At 43.1% G+C, this 13396-nt stretch overlaps 1 protein-coding gene across 1 annotated transcript in view; it reads right to left on the bottom strand.

Annotated features, from left to right (window-relative positions):
• DENND4A (DENN domain containing 4A) overlaps nt 1–12462 on the bottom strand; it is a 56369-nt gene extending 43907 nt beyond the window's left edge. The window contains 2 exon segments of the mRNA XM_037396230.1: nt 3957–4042; nt 12317–12462. The gene's annotated coding sequence lies outside the window, so the exon portion shown is untranslated.
• Nucleotides 12463–13396: the final 934 nt, after the last annotated feature.

Here is a 13396-nt window from a genome sequence, read left to right as displayed (position 1 = left end):
GCAAATTCAGAATGTAAGTTTCATAAAGCATCTTTAAACTCTAACATACAACCAAACACTAATATCTTTCAGCTAACGCAACTTAAGTTCTAAATATTTTGTAACACTAACAATTCTCTGTAAAACTATGGTATACTACATTTTAACTAGCAAAAAAACCTTTTAACTTTACCAACCAACACTGACTCTAAATCAATGGATAAGCAATAACAGTGGTGGGGTTTTTAAGCTACAACACACAGGGCAAGCATTTGCTCTGAAGTCCAAAAAAACCAACTACTTAAAACATGCAAGGGAGTGTAAGTAGTAGCTTTTAAAAAAGTATCATTTGAAAATGCATCAAGAAATGCACAAAGAAAATAATGAATACTTTAGAACATAGATCAGAAAAGAGCTGTGGTCAAAGATACAAGACAGAGGGTGTTCTATGAATGTATATATATACACACACCAGTATAAACCCCAAAATACTCCTCAAGAACTGCGGAGGAAGAAAGAGTTGGCTAAGTAAAAGCTACCAACTAAACAATTTAAGCTCAATGCTTACCCCATCATGAGCTCTAGTGAAAAAGTTTTCAATCAAAAGACAAAAGGTAGACTGAAAGCTAAGTCTTGCATGGTTGTGTATGAAAAATGCCCTGTAACCACAGGCTCAGTACAAAGCAACAGAAACACTACGAAACTGAACTATGCCTTAGTGATTCTAAGTTAGAAAAATAGAAAGTTTTGTTACTTTTCTCAGTAGCATTATTTCACATAAATACACCACTTTCTAGAGTGCTTCACAAAGCCTTTTAAGTTGAAAACAAAACAGTATTTTAGGAATAAAAATTTATACAAACTATGACTGTTAAAATAGCAACTAAGTCTTACAAATTCAGTGTATTAGCAGTACACTATTCCAGTTTAATTAGCCAAGACAGCATTACAAATAAACAGAAAGATATATATACACATCATACTGAAGAATCATACCTACCTCACAATTTAAGCCTCACAATTCATTATTTCATATTAATTTCATAGCAAAAGTTCTTAAATTCAAACATTCATTTTTTCCCAAAACCCCTTTCAAGCAAAACTGGGACAAGGTCTCCTCATTTAGAACCAGTTAAAATTAGAATCCCCTACATACAAACACCTGCTATCACACAAATTTGCTTCCTAAGGTTACAGCAAGTAATACACAAGTCAGCAAGACTTTCATAATTTAATGCAGCTTTTACAGAAGGCGGGGGGCGCGGGGAAGGCCTAGCTTATGATGTATCATCCCTTCCGATCTGCCCCATCCCTGGCAGTGTCCAAGGCCAGGTTGGACGGGGCTTGGAGCAACCTGGCTTGGTGGAAGGTGTCCCTACCCAGGCAGGGGGGTGGGACTGGATGGGCTTGAAGGTCCCTTCCAACCCAAACCATCCTATGATGATTCTGCGATCTTTGCCTTCTGATACAAAGGCTTCCAGCTAAAAAAAAAAAGGTATAAAATGCAAAAGATATCAAAACAATTCAGTGGTATTTTATTCAAGCCAACTTCAACTTTACTACAGCTACTGTGATACTAAAATTTTCAACATCTGTTTACTGTGAGAACATACTTACGCAAAATTTATGTTAACAGACCCCAGAAAGAAGATATATAATGACAGCTAATTCAGTGACAAATAATCGTTCTGTAAAAAGCAATTTCACATAAAGTGAAAAATCTGAATAATTTCTCTAGAAACTCTTACAAATGAAGGTATTCCAAAGCATGTTAAAATTATATGCATCACAAAGTACTGCAAGTCAACCTCCAGGTAAGAAAAAAACCAGAAATAATGTCACACTGTACAAGGGTTTTGCTTGAAACAGCAGGTCCCAGGTGAAATTCAACATTAACAGTGTCACACTGAGAAGCAGCTACTATTGCTTCTCTACACTTGGACAATGCCATGGCATCATAAATGTAACCTCTTACAAAAGTCCCTGGAAACAAGTGCAATATATAGTCTTCGAGCCATCTCATGACAACCATTTTAAACGAACTGCATATAACTAATACCCCTACAAATTAAGCATGATAAACATCAGTAAAAACCACTTTATGCTTGCAAATAGCAAACTGACTTGTAAGAACTTACTAAAAAACACACACAGACTTTGCAGATCATAACTGTACAAATGTGGGAGAAAAGACGGCTTTCTGCAGTTTCTAAAAATATGGGAACAGGGGATACAATCAGATGATCCTGCCACAGATCCACAAACTATTACCTTGATTACTTTGCTGAAAGACAAACTGTAAACTCAGTTTCATTGTTTATTCAATTTCATTTTTCAATATCAACATATTAATACTTCCTAAATGTTTATGAAGAAATAATTTTCAGTAACTGTCACCACTGGTGTAATTGATAGGTGCTGGCATTTTAGCAACTGTGCAGAAGAGATTAATCTGAAAAATCAGCTTTGTGATCTAATGCTATAGATATATTACTAGTGTTAAGAGAACCTGTCTGCTGCAAAGGGCAAAACAATCTGCTATTACAAGATGATCAGGAGGTTTACAGGAATTCCATGTGGCTGACCCTTTTGTGATAAACTATCAGTGGGACTTTGATCTAAACCTGAATTCAGAAAGCAGAGCATATTATGTTAACTTATTCTGCATCCAAAAAAGTTTTTTTTCTATTTGCTACAAGCTACACACAACTTTCATATAGAAAGCAAACAAAAATTGAAAGGCATGATTTTATAGCAGCTCACACAAAACAACTAAATCTGTGTCCAAGCTTTTTGAACAGATCACATTTTTCATTCAAATACTATAAGAGGGAAGTACACATCAGCTTTTTCCCCATCACATGACCAGAAATAATGTGGATGTGCCGTATATTCCATCTCTGCAGCAGCAACCAGGCATGATGTTTCATGAAGCAGAGTTTACTACAGAGGCACTAGACCATTTTCAAGGAAAAAGATACTGATACAATTCATACAACCTGCTCCTACCCACAAACCTTTGTAGAGGTAACTTGTTATTGGGCCCCAGACAAGAACAACTGCTCTAGCAGTGCCAGCTTCTTTCCAGGAGTTCCCCAGATAGCAAAAAGGGTTTACTTTATGATTTTTGCATGTGCAAGAGATACACAACTTGTGAAAGATAACAGTAAGGACTGTCTGACTAGAACAGTTGCACCAGTCCACCTCTGGCAGACACAAATACAACTGCCTTGTAATCTTTTAATCTTGTCTTTATTTCCATTCCATCATGCATTTTCCTTTGAGAACATTAAATAGCTTATCAATTTGAGGTCCATTTTCTGTCTAAAGCAGATGACATTTTACCCTGTTAACATCTCTTTGGAGTCAGGCTATGTTTGTAAACAAAAAATGAATGGCTCCTAGCATAGGATGGAAACCAGTGCAGTGCTCTGCAACACCCTTTTTTTAAAACACTCCTAAGCTTTATCAAAAATTGTGTTGGTTTTTTTTAATTAAAGCATTCATCATATAATCACTTTCCAAGAACTTCCTTTGAAGGTACATGAAGAGTAGACAACCAAACAAAGCAATGACCAATTTTTAAAACTTGCCAGTAAAATTCTAACAGCCCCTAGGATTTCAGTCTCATATGTGTACTGCTGCATTACCCTGCCAACACACAGAAATGCGGTGGCTAGTCATGCAAGAGCAAAATGAAGTTAACCGGATCAGTCAGTCCTGCTATGGCTACTCAGAACCATTTCTCAGGCATGAGGCTGCACAAATCACATGACAGCTCAACAGTCTTGAGAACATGTAAGTGCCAAAGTTGCCTGGCAAAAGTGACAGACAAGTTTGGGTTCCCCTCCCCCCCGGTATATTCTTCATAGCAAGCAAACAATCCTGGGAACCAAGTGGAAGCACCTAAAACATCACAGGAATTCTTTCAAGTCAGAACACAAGTCTTTTGAAATCTCTACCAATGTGTTCCCTACCTTTTCATCAGGGCATTGCTTCTACACTTTGCCTCTCTTGCTGTCAGCCAGGCTTTAACATAGACTTCTTGTTAAAGTTTCATTCCCTACAGAAACAGTAAAAACAACAATTAAACAATGTACACATTTGTTGAAACTTACACTTAGCACACATTCCAAGCATCAGTCACATTAAATGAACATTGTGAACTGTAGGAGTCCCTTGCTAAGACAAGGTTACATTAAAAAAAAGTGTATGAAACCAGGATTTAAACTGGTTTAAAATAAAGAAACAAAATATCAAGTTTTACGCTGCATTGATATTTTAAGAGTGTAAACAACATTTCATGCTTTAAAAAACTAAAATCAATCAAAGAACGGTTGAGCCAGACACTTCAAATCATTTCAACTCTTCCGCTATTTTCTGATAAATACCTTCTGTGTCTATTCATAGAACACTTTCACAGCTAGGTAACACCTTTTAGCTCAATAACCTCTCAAAGTCTACTTCAAGACACTGTTGCTCTTTGCAAGATTATGGTATTTAAACAGATGCTTTTTACTCCACAATAAGCAATACACATGTACTCTTCCATGTAGCCACCTTATTCCCATTCCCTGTTCTTGCAGCTAGGGTTACAGTCTGCTTGCCATTTACTGTCAAAAATTCACTTTTTTTTCAGTTATGGTAAACACTAGTATGACCACTTTTAAACACTGGTAGGACCCCAGAGAGCTTGAGCTTGTATTTGACACCGAGGCATGCGCAAGCCAGGCAGCCTGTGCTGCATTTAAGTATTTTGATGCAACAGCACTCCACTCCAGGACTGAGGAGAATACCTCGCTGGAGACTTCCAGACTTCAATCTCCCAGAACAACTCGTTAGCATCAGCAAGGCTGTAGTCAAAAATAAACTTTGCCTAAATGAGGCCAAGACTTGGAGAACGCTCTAGGAAGATGACTGTGAGAAGATGCAGAAAACAAATTGTAATGTAAGCAAGGCTAGGAGGAAACACATCTCAGGGGGAATTAAGCAAACCATGAAAGATTTGCTTCAGTTCCTGAAATGGCAAAAAGCGGGGAAAACCCCCTACACTAGATGATCGAAATTACATTTTTGGGAGTACAAAGTTCAAGATTCTGTTTATAACCCCAGCCTGCAAGACCAACTTATTTCAGATCAGGCAGAAGCAGTCAGCACTGCTAGCTCATGACTCCTGCAGCAAGGGGGCTGGGGGTGTGTGTGTATGTGCGCGACAGCGCAGAGAGCGAACCAGCCCCTGGTGCCGGTCCTTCTAATCCACAAGCACCAGTTTCACTTACTCTTCAGTAACTGACTTTGAACATTTTCACACAAGCCTACAAAGAGAGCATGCAGCAGTAGCACTACGTATTTTTGCCCAATGAGAAACTACAATTTTGTCTAATGATCTGTAATATAAAGTTTCCAGGAGTGTCAGAAGTTATGATTTTAAGGATCACCCGCAGACCTCAACCACAGCTGCAAAAACTAAGAAATAAGCAGCATTAGCATATGAATAATTTCCCAGTGGACACTTCAAAAAACATGTTTCCTAGTCCACTCTCTGGAAAGTCAAGGAGGAGAGTTAAGGGAAAGAAAAAGAAAAATATACCTTCATGCATTACAAGGAGACTGCTGCCAGTGTACCTGCAGCTGCGTTTCGTAGTACTTGCAGCTTGTAGAGCATATTTACAACTAGTTTGTTGTCGTCCACCTATCAGGTAAAAGATCCACTTGTTCAAGAAACAAGATGCAAAGGACCTACATTATCACCTCAATACAACCAGAACTTCTCATCGCATTTTTATTTTTCAGTAGGATCTTGCCTATACTTTTTCTTCACATTTCCTACTACTACAGTTAAACAAATTACAGCAACAGAGAAAGCTGCTAACAAACAGGGCTAAAGTGATCACTGCATTACTTTTTAAACCCTATTGCATACATCTGCACTCATGTCAGACGAAGCAGTAATTAATAAGAAACCACTAGCCTCCACTAAACTCCCTTTGGTGCTGCAGTAGTAGCACTAGTGCTAAGAAACATATTGGGATATAAAAAAAAAAACAAAACAAGAAAAACCACAGCATTGTTCTGCCCCTAGACATCACAGGGCTAGAATTGCTATCAAGTGTTTTGCAGACCCATTCGCAATCTTCTGTACCAACTCATGGTTAACACACTCTGATCCAAACAGCTGAGGAGATAATCGTGAGCGCTCAGAAAACTTAGCAACAAAGGATCTCTAAGAGGTGCCCAGGAAACAGAAAAGTGCCGGATAAAAGCGCAGGGACAGAACAGAAGACCATGAGGTTGGGAGCAGAAAACAGGAATACAGGCCAAGAACTAAGGGACAAGCAGATTTGTTCAGTAATGCCTAGGAAGAAAGAAAAATCAGGCCTAAATTCAGAGGCTAATCTAGATTCAGTGGGATTGCTCAGTCAATGAGCAAGGACTCGCCATCTAGAGTTCAAAGCTTGGAGGAAGAAGCTGAGTAACTGGCAGAGAGAAGGCAGGAAGGAACAGACTTCACCCTGAGGGAGAGAGATCAGGCATTTTCTACATCTTCTATACTTTCCAGCATCACCCACCAAGTCTTCCACGTTTGTTCTTCTTTGCTGGTTTTAGTCTCAATAAAATCAAAGCATTTACTAAGAGGGTCTAACAAGGCACAGACAGCTTAGGTGTTTACCACAGCTGTGCCACAGCAAAATCCCATGATATTCATCCCCGACTACAGAAATTCAAGGAAGTGACATTCAAGTATCCCATGAGATTCATGACAGAGAGAAATCTTAACCAGGCCAGTTTTAAAACTTCTACTTTTCTTTCTAGATTACAGTATTTGTGGCCAAAAAGCACAACCAAAGAATGGAAATAATTTCTGAAGTATAACTGTCTTTGTAGGGAGGGATGCACAGAACAATTTATAGCAAATGATAGGGAGGGAAGCCAAGGTAAGCACTATAAAATGTAAATATTACTACAGCCAAAGAAGAGTTCAGGAGGAGAGTTAGTCCATGTTTTTTGTACAACTATGCATTATACAACTTTTAAAAGGAGAAGTCCCCCAAACAGAACCTTCTGTTTTCCTTGGCATAGTAGATAAAGGCAAATGAAAGCAGCAAATCTTCCAAGATTGAACTTCAAACCCAAAATCTGTCACTGAAAACGTCAAAGTACGTGAACCAAGAGCGACAGAAGTAGCCTGCTTTCACCCAGCCATATCTGGATACACACGCAACCACAGTTTAGTTTTGAAGCCATTCTCTACCCAAATTAAAACTCTGAATGCATGGTGTGGTGGGGGAAAAGACAGGTGGGAATTGTTTCCTAACATTTTTTCTACTTTTAAAATACACTTTCATTGTGACTTAGAACATTTAACCTTCTTTTTTTCTCTGGCCCACAAAAATGTCATGTAAGGCAAGAAAACTGGACCCAGCCACGCTGCAAATTACAGACACTGAGTAGATGACCCACACAGCCTGCGGCTGCAGGGCTGTAACTGCTGTTTGCAGATGATCTACACCACATTGGAAAGGTTTAATGGAGAGGTAACACTGACTAATACCTTCCTCATCTAGTAAAATCTCTACACACAGTTAGCAAAAAGTTCATCATCCGCCCCACAGAAAAGTGTGAATGTACCGTTACCAGTCCAGCTACAAATATATCTATCACCTAACATATTGCTGTGACAATCTCCTAGTTAGGTTAGCTAGCAAAGCAATATAAAGCAACATTAGAGTATCCCCCCAATAATCACAGTAAATTACCCGAAGTGCAATGGTATGCTAAGGTAACTACTGCTTCAGAACAGGAGTTAGACATACAAGGTCACTACAAAGTTGTACAATTTGTTACAACACTGCTCCTGTACCAGGATTTAACTGACAGCACTGTGCTGAGCCTCATTACTTTTGCACTTGCAGGATCTGGACAGCATCGACTCTTTCACTGTAATTTTATAGTCAAAATATGCAGACAAACTTGCTGGCATACGGAAGCTACTGGAGCTGGGCCAGATCCTCATCTTGGTTGTACAACTGAGAATAATTCCTTAAGCCCACAAGTTTCTTCTGAAGCTCAAGACAAAACCAAAATTGGAGTCGAGCCTACACTGCCCTTCTCCTTGTTTGCATAATGCTTGCACACAAAAAAGTGGGGGTTTCCTCTTGGGACTTTTTCATTTGCAAGTACATACACAAAACTCATACAGCACACTTACTGCTTGTCCACTTATTTCAAATGGCTAAACTGAAATAATGTCATTAATTAGTATTAATGATTTTTTCCTGACCCAAATTAAAACAAGTCAAATTTTACAGTAAAAATCAAATAGTGAGGATATAATTGGCCAACTAACACCCTTCCTTACTCTTTCCATCCTATTTCTATACCATAGTTCCTCCTTCTTTCACATGCGCACACACCCCCCCGCCCCTCCGTTAATGTTTACATTAATTTCCTTCTATTTTGGCATCTACAGTAACCCTGTATCTAATACATGAAAATACACTTTGAGGGGGTAAAAATATGCCATTTGAAAAAGTAGGGCCACGCTTTCAGAAGTGTTTTGTTTCCACTTCTCCTCCACAATTTCCTTCTGGTACTGTTTGTGCACTCTTTAGGGAACTAGCAGTGACTTCTGCATCACAGACTGCTCCTAAAATGACTGCTATAGATCAAACCTCTGGGCATCACTGCCTCACATAGCCTTCACGGTACGTTTTAATTTTTACTTTATAGTCTGTGGGGGCACTTTATAAGCATACATGCATCGGCAGAGTATTCCCAGACCAGTCATAGACCAAGCTTCCAGACCCGTCATAGACTAAGCCTGAACTGAAGGATAGAAGAAAATATCCAAGGCTTATTATGCAATATAGCAAAGAACCTCATTCACTTGAGGTTATTACTCTGTCAGTACCACTGTTAGAAAACAGCTGATTTTAAGTAGTTGAACAGTGGTGACGCATTCACCATTTGTACGTATTCATCTCCTACCTGTATAGCTATCCTCAGTTATGGCAAGGCGTAACTGGCTTTAGCTTGCAGAGGATTTGCTGCTTTTAGCATGGCATAACATTTCTATCATGGTTTGTGCTCACAGTAGCAAATATTATTTATATACAGGACTGATACGAGGGAATAGATGCAGGGCCTTTTCTGGGCTCTTGCCTACGACCACCCAGCGAGGCTACAGCAGGATGAAGGACACATACAACTCAGACCTTTAAATCTCTACCCTTGTTTTTTGTGAAAGCTCAACCTAAACTTTCTTCAAAGGTGCCAAATCTTTCAAGGGTTTGGTTGGGGGCGGGGGGGCTGGTTTGCTTTTAGGAGAGTTAGCATAAAAAAAGTTTGAAATCTCAATACATCACAGACAAGTCCAATTTAAATAGTTTCTTTTTTACAAACAAGAGAATTGTACTGGAAACACACCAATCCACATAAATTACATCATGCTTTGTTAAGGCACTTAAATAGAAGTTATTTCAGTGTCTTTTTTTGGTCCTTTCCCTCTCCTTTTGAGAAGTATTACAGTTCTTTCCAGGAAACTTCAGAACAAATACCTTAAAAATCCACAGCTACGGATGTATCAAAACCTGAGCTACTGGAACCCTGTCAGACAGCAACATACTTTGAAATCACCAATACCTCAAACATAATGTTTGAGCAACGTCACATTGATTATTTTTTTTTTAATCCAACAAATTGTGCAACATTTTAGCCTCCAAGTTTTTGGTCAGGCCAACACCACATTTTTAAAAACCCAAGGTCAAAGTTGAGTAAAGGACGCTGAATGGAAAGAAAACTTCCAGCAAGTCTTCATTTCAGGAGATACTGAAGATTCAAGAAAGGTTTTGGCTAAGTAGTTCTTGTACTAGTCCCTTTCCACAGCCTGCTGATGTTTGACCATGAGTGCAACTGTTCCTACAGTCACTTATAAAAAGCATTTCAATCTACTATGACTTGCAAAACCAACTCCAATTCAGTTGCTAGGAGGTATGATGGAAATAGCAAAAGGATGCTGAAGATGTAAGTGACACTGCAAATTCTTCTTCCCGATTTAAAACTTCAAGATTAACAAATCCCATTATCATTACTCAGCTCAGTCTAGATATCATCTTCCTCTACTTAGGAGTCACAAGACAGTTTTCTCTAGCTATCACACACTACAGCAGGAATTTACCTAGAAATTAGTAAACGCCTCAATGCAAAATCCTGTAGATTAGAAACTGCCGGACTCACTTCTGCACAGTGGTGCCACAATTCCCTTGTAAGAGTGACACAGTAGTTTGAGACACCTTCCTGAAACAATCTCATTCTCTTCAGGAGCACCAGCTAGGCTCTACTCTCTACCTTGCTACTTTCCCTTTCAAGCACGTAATAGGACCAGGTTATTTACATTGTTCCTAATGCTTGACCCAAATCAGCTACGCTCACCTGAGCCCTATAGTGTGTGCCAGGCTATGTCAATATTTGTGCTTTTACTAACTAATAATTAACTCTGGCCACGTAACTACAAAATTGCTAATATTGCTATTAATGCATACAGAAATTCCATTAAGTGCCATACCAGCAATATATCCAAGTAAAGCACAGAGAACAAGCTGTACCTACAACCACCCTGCTACAAGAAGTACAAAAACTCACACATATGATTATCCATAATACTGGGAAAACATTTCTAAGTAAGCCTGTGTTTGACAAAAAGTGGTCCTCATGCCTTTTGGCCTTACTGCCTGTTGGAACAGGTCTGACCTTTTTGTGCTACTTTGTAGTAAGTTCACTGCTTAAAGGAGGCCATTGGGTAAAGCCTGTTCCAAAGGAGCAGAAACTGCTCACGAACTTCAGCAAAGAACCTCATCCAGCTAGACCCTAGCGTTTCTAGAGTAAGTAAAATATGTACGTCGCACAAGCTCTTAAGGCTGTAGAGAAGCATAATGGTTTTTTGCTCTGTCTTTAAGGCTCCATGCAATTTTCCCCTTCCCCAAAAGCTAACCACAAAAACTCTAATGCTCTATTTTTGATAATTAAAACAATTTCAATGCCAAGTCATGAATACCCCTAGAAAACTTCGCTTCATTTACTGGAGCTGCAGTTCCACTTTAACATTCGCTTTAAATGAGCTTACAGGCTCCTCAATACTCTAAAAGCAAGACAGAGTTTCACCGATACTCTAAATATATGATTTTTTTTTAAAGAAGAGAGCAATGGGAGACTTATAAAGTAAGACTTGTACGCTAGACACACAAACCAGAAATAATCCATTCACTCCCCGTCGACCTTCCTTGGCCAGACTAACTCAATGAGTTTCCCTAAACCACCACAGATACTTGCCAAGATTAAATATTTGTGTTTAATCATTCAGAAAGTGAAAGATTATGTACTGTAACGTAACACTCTTTACGGAAACCTCCAGTTGAGCAACAGTTCCAGAAAAAATTGTGAAATGAAGTAAAAAGCTGTCCAGAACACCACAATTCTGCTTGGTTAATTTAAAAAAAAAAAAAAAAAAAAAAATCAAACTTCAGGACTAAGCGCCAAGCCAAGACCTCATTTTTAGCAAATCAACACTCACAGGCAGCACATTTTTAAACGCAGCCCGTTTGAAATTACTCCGGAATAACAACCATTACTAAGAAGTTACTAAATATTACCGTCCCCGGGCCAAGAACTTACGCTATGCGCTGACAGCGTGATACAAGCGTGATAAAAATGTCAGGGCTCATTTCTGCCGGGCACACCGAGCGGTGGCCGGGCACACCGACGGACCGACAGCCGGGCTGCGGAGCCGCCGGGAACGGGCCGCCGTCCCCCGCCCGCCGCCGCTGCCCGTGCGGTGCCCGCTGACGCCGCGATGCGGGCACACAGCCCCGCCCGCTCCCCCGGCCGGCCGCTCGCCCCCCAGCCCGCCCGCGGGCTCCTGCGCTGCCTTTGTAACATGGCAGGTCAGCGCGGAGCGCTCAGGCGCGGCGCGGGCAGCCCTCCGCCCTGAGGAGCGCCGGCCGCCGCGGCCCCGCAAGCCGGCCCCGGGCTCCGCCGCTCCGGCCCGGCCGCGGCCGCGGCAGGGGGCTGGCGCGAAGCACCGGCCCGGCGGGGAAAAGGAGAAAGTTTTCCCCCCTCCCGCCGCGGCCCAGCGGAAAGTTACCGCCGCCCCCGCGCCTCCCTCAGCCCCTCGCCCGCCGGCGCCCGGCCTCCCCCGCCCGGCACTGACAGCCCAGCGCGCCGCCGGCCCCGCCGCACGCCCCTGCCCCGCCGGCCCGGGCTCGCCACAGCGCCCGCCCCGCGGGGAGCCCCCGCCGCGCTGACAGCCCGGCGCGCTCCCCCGCCGCCCCGCAGCCCTCACCTCGGGCGGGGGCCGCGCTCCCCGGGGCAGCGGGGAACTGCCGCCGGCGGCGCCCGCCCCCGGCGCCGAGGAGCGGGAGGGCGAAGGGGGCAAAGAGGGGGGAGCGCGCCCGGTCCCCGCGCCCTTATCTCATCTTAGCGGAGCCCGCACTCGCCTTCGCCGCCTCCCCGCCGTGTGGGCGTCTCAGGCGGGATCCCCCCTCCCCTCCGCGCCGCCTCCTCGCGCCGCCATCTTGGCCGTCACGGGGGGCGGGTGGGGGAGAGGCGGGCGCCGACTCGTGATCGCGGCGCGGATGGCGCGGGAGGGCGCCGGGTCCTGCTGCTGCGCGGCGGGGCCTGAGGCGAGCCCGCCACCGCCCCTGCGCCCAGCCCGCCTCCGAGGGCGCCCTCCGACAGGGCGGGCCCGCTCCGGCCGCCCCCGTCCCGCTGCTCGCTCCCTCAGGGGGCGGTGAGGCTGAGCCGGGGGGGGGAGCGCGCCCCCCGCAGCGGAAGCCCCTCGGCGCGGCCCCAAATGGGACGCGCGGACTGTCCCTGCCTCCCGCCCGCCGGCAGCACCTTTAATGTAAAATTAATTAATCTCCGGTCCAAAAATGCCCGTCCTTGGCTCACCTGCGGTGCTCGTTGCGAGGGCCCGGAGGAGGTGCCGGCTGTCTGGAAAACGAGGGAAGAGAAAACCAGGGATTTTCTCCAGTCTTGGTGTAACCCGCGCCAGGCTGTTGCATCAAAGACTAGCAAAGAACCCGAGACAAAAATAATCTTTTAAGAGCGTGCGGCTAAGATTAGTGCAGCGTGTCAGGTTGTTGCTGAGCACAAGGACGTGAGCCCTCCTTGTGCCACGCACGGGCATGCCGCTTCTCCAGCACCTTGTGTTGAGCAGCCATGGGATTCAACATTTTATGCCATGTGCTATTTTGGAAGTGATGTTTAGGGATAGGCATCAACCATACAATTTTGGCTTTGAATTCCAACTTGCCTCAGTTCTGGACGTTTGGCTGGAGGGTTTATATGTGGCTCATAAAGACAGACGGGACTGTAAATGCTTATGTATGTTCAAACCTACTGTATGGGTTGACCTCATCCC

This window comes from Falco rusticolus, chromosome 7, assembly GCF_015220075.1.
Source record: "Falco rusticolus isolate bFalRus1 chromosome 7, bFalRus1.pri, whole genome shotgun sequence".
Classification (NCBI taxonomy): Eukaryota; Metazoa; Chordata; class Aves; order Falconiformes; family Falconidae; genus Falco; species Falco rusticolus.
Note: the sequence above shows the minus strand (reverse complement) of the source record. Positions and strands in the feature narration are given on the sequence as shown.